General features: G+C 39.0%; 1 non-coding gene across 1 annotated transcript; it reads left to right on the top strand.

Annotated features, from left to right (window-relative positions):
- The first annotated feature begins 3,262 nt into the window (after positions 1-3,262).
- LOC127485148 (small nucleolar RNA Z17) lies at positions 3,263-3,335 on the top strand. The gene has a single exon (XR_007912322.1). It is a non-coding gene; the product is annotated as a small nucleolar RNA Z17 (small nucleolar RNA).
- Positions 3,336-4,231: the final 896 nt, after the last annotated feature.

Here is a 4,231-nt window from a genome sequence, read left to right as displayed (position 1 = left end):
GTGGTTTTGATTTGCATTTCCCTGATTGCTAGTGATCCTGAACATTTTTTCATGTGTCTGTTGGCCATTTGGATTTCCTCTTTTGAAAGATGTCTATTGAGGTCCTTGGCCCATCTGTTAAGTGGGTTGTTTATTTTGATGTTGTGGAGTTTCTTGATTTCTTTGTAGATTCTGGTTATCAACCCTTTATCAGTTGCATAGTTTGCAAATATATTTTCCCATTCTGTCGGTTGTCTCTTCGCTTTTCTGACAGTTTCTTTTGCAGGCAGAAACTTCTCAATTTGATGCAAATCCCAAATGTTAATTTTGGCTTTGACTGCCTGTGCTTCTGGGGTATTTTCCAAAAAGTTATGCCACTTTTGAAAACCCTGATACAGTTACTGGTTTTGTGGGCCATCCTTGTAACTGGCTGTGCCACAGTTTCTAAGCATACCATGATAAGGACCCATGCACAACTCTGACTGATGTTATTATTAATAGGGAAGGCATACAGAGCACCCTGAGCTTTGCAGTGAGTGACTTAATGACAAGTCAACCAGTAAATGTCCTCCCCAGAGGAAATTCTCTGATTTCTGCTGGAAACTTGTGGGCTCATCTGGCTTTTATCAAACTAAATAAAACATCCTTTCATATGCATGAAGGGGCCTCTCCTATGGATATATTACAACAAACTTTGGTCTGGGCACCTTCCTTAAATAATTTGTAAAGATACCTAACCAAAATGTATCCTCTTTGCCATAGCTAAAGACTCACCATCAAACTCCATGCCATTACTATTTACTATATATGATGACTGTGTCTGTGTGTCCTGTGATCTGACTCAAAAGCATAAGTGCTCTTTTATAACTCACACAGAGTACTCAGATGATGTGACTATGCCAATGGGCTGGGGTCTTATTTGCCATGACATTTCTCTGCACAATCCCTAAGTCATACTCTGGCTTTGCTCCATGGGACATGTAGTACCCCTCCTCACCTCTCTGTGACAGCATCTACATATTCCATAGGAGCTAGATAGCATTACCCTCAGACTGTGATGGCTCCTTGACACTGTTTAACTGAGGCATTGGTAGTGGCTTCTTTCATGAAGATACAAGGAGGATTACTTGAGAAAGGCCAGTTAGCAAACTTGGATGACCCCCATGTCAGTTATTAAAATCTCCAGCCTTTGTGTATGATGAGCAGATGTAAACAAGTAGCCGTGTATCCATATTGTCCTACTGCTGAAAATAGTATAGAAATAACATCGACTTCTCTCTCCTCTACTTACATGGTGATTATGTTTTTTCCTTAACAATGTTGAAAGCTGACAAGAGTTTTAGTCTAAATGTTTTCTAACTTGGGAGACATTTGTAGAACTCTCAAGAAAACATACATTTATTTTTATTTCATGTAAAACCAGAAATGATAAATGGATACTCTGAAGCAGCTTCAAGTCAAGTTATACTTTATATGGGGATTATATAGGTCTTCACAAATACAAATAAATATTAGTGATTTCAAATTAACATGAAGTAATTCTGTATAACATAATAAACAATATACTTATTTTAAATTCAACTGTAAATTCAGATGGTATATTTTTCAGCTGATCATCACTGTAATGAAATACTGGAAGCAGGCTAATTTTATAAGAAAAGATGTTTATTTTTGCTCATGGACTGGAGATCCAGTGTTAAAGATCAGGTGAGCCAATTAATGATGACATCTGTACTAGCAGATTTGAGGTGGCACAGGGTATAATGGCAAGAGACTGGGAACATGCAAGTCCTTGCCTCTCTGGGTGTAATTTCTCTTCTTTCTAGAAAGTCACCAGGATTGAACTGTGAGGGGGTTCCATCCCAGTGCTCTAATCCTAACTACTTCCCAACCATGGGTCCTACTGTGGAACACTCTAGTAAGATTACATCTCATTCTTTCATGCGATTAGCTCCTGACTTTGGGATTTAAATTTCTGCATGGGCTTGGGGAACAAATCATAGCAGATGGTAAGAAATCTTTTCAGAAAAATAATGAGATTTGTCTCTTAAAAATAACAGAAAAAAGTGGCAGTTTTGATCTATAACTGCTAAACTATGAAATAAGTAGTTCAATATAAATTGAGTACCCTTAAAACAGGGAAGAGAGAGTTAAATGAGTAATTCTGTTGCTATGGTAACTTTCAGAAAAGACTGCTATTTGACCAAAATCTTGTTTTGTTTCTAGAATTCAAGATGAAAAATTCAGAAATATAGATTATAGAGAAAGGCAGTTTGAGAACATCTCTGCTTCAAAAAGTTCATGGAAAAAAGAAGTTAAAATACATTCTGGTACAAAAATTGTGAAATTCATGTATAGATTTTTCATACCATATGTTTTCCTGAAATACAAATTATATGCATGGGCTTCATTATTTTGGGCATCAAAATAATCTCTTAAGTCTATTTTCCACAAACTTCTTGAAGTACCGTTGTAGATAGGCAACTGCGAGGTGGTAGGTCAGTTAACTTGCTATGATCAGGATTCTGAGGCTAAAATGCAAAGTATTTACTCCAGTTGAGTTTCAGCCTGAATATTCTATTTAAGTTATTGGTAGAAATACAAATTAGTCTTCCAGGCAAAAAGTTTGAAAGTCTGGCAGGACTTCCTCTTTCCCTCATCTTCCAACCAGAGATAACATTTTATGCTTAGGCCTGCCAGGTCAACATGATGTCAGTCTGAAGATATTATACAGTTCCATTAGGCTTGGTTATCTAGAATGGCTTCATTCGCATTCAAAATTTAAGTGAAGAAGGTTGAGCACAAGCTTAGAGCCTGGAGATATTTCAATACCTGAAATGATTAAACAAAAATGTTTTATCATTTGACTTAGAAAAGGAAGTCAACATAATTGTATTAAATAGTTTTTATATTTAATTTGTTTAAGTTTATCTGCTTTAAATATGAGAGAAAAAGAAAGCTCCCATCCATTGGATCACTCCTCAAATGTCCCCTTACATTCAGGGTCCAGGCCAAAACTTGGAGCCTGAAGCTCAACACAAGTCATATTATCAGGAAGAGCGATACGGAAGCCAGGCACTCTAACATGAGATGGGGGTGTCTTAGCTGCTAGCTAAAAGCCCTGCCCTATTAAGAAATTTTTGATAATAGTTAAATTTAGAGAGTAACAATATCTGTATTAGCTTAGTTGTTTGTACTTATTTGAACTGCTTTCCCTCATTCTGCAACTCTCAGACTTCAGCGTGAAATAATTAATCTGCAGTACTTATTAAATCATGGCCATTTTGCACATGATGACACTGTTCAGCAATCAAAGTCAGACAAAAAATGACTGCTACCTCATTGTCTGATGTACCTAGACAAAAAAAGAAAAAAAATTAAAGACTTCTTAGCACCCACTCCATCATTTCTGATTAAGTAAGTCTAAGCTGGGCCCTTGATTGGTGTTTTTTAAATATTTTTTAAACATTTATTTTATTTCAAAGGCAGAGTTAAGAGAAAAAAGAGAGATTCCATCTGCTGGTTCACTCCCCAAATGGTCACAACTGCTGGAGCTGGGCTTGATCAAAGCCAGGAGCCAGAGCTTCTTCTGGGTCTGCCTCATGGGTGAAGGGGTCCAAGCACTCAGGCCATCCTCCACTGCTTTCCCAGGCACATTAGCCAAGAGCTTAATAGTAAGTAGGGCAGTCAGGATTGGAACCATATGGAGTGCTGACATCCAAGGCAGACACTTAAACTCCTATGCCACAATGTCGGCCACCAAAAATTACATTTTTTGAGGTGGATGCTCTGCCTAGTGGTTAAAATAACCACTTCCGGCTGGTGCCGTGACTCACTCGGCTAATCCTCTGCCTGCGGTGCTGGCACCCTGGGTTCTAGTTCCAGTTGTGGTGCCAGATTTTGTCCTGGCTGCTCCTCTTCCAGTCCAGCTCTCTGCTGTAGCCCGGGAAGACAGTGGAGGATGGCCCAGGTGCTTGGGCCCTGCACTTGCATGGGAGACCAGGAGGAAGAACCTGGCTCCTGGCTTTGGATCAGCGCAGTGCCGGTGGTAGTGGCCATTGCTGGTGGTAGTGGCCATTTGGGGGGTGAACCAACAAAAGGAAGACCTTTCTCTCTGTCTCTCTCTCACTGTCTAACTGCCTGTCCAAAAAAAAACAAAAACAAAAACAAAAACAAACAAATAAAAAAAACCACCAATTCCACATCATAGGATCTAGGTTTGAGTTTGGGATCTGGCTGCTGATGCCAGCAT

The sequence above is a fragment of the Oryctolagus cuniculus genome, chromosome 1 (assembly GCF_051225735.1).
Source record: "Oryctolagus cuniculus isolate XC-2025 breed Fujian yellow rabbit chromosome 1, ASM5122573v1, whole genome shotgun sequence".
Classification (NCBI taxonomy): domain Eukaryota; kingdom Metazoa; phylum Chordata; class Mammalia; order Lagomorpha; family Leporidae; genus Oryctolagus; species Oryctolagus cuniculus.
Note: the sequence above shows the minus strand (reverse complement) of the source record. Positions and strands in the feature narration are given on the sequence as shown.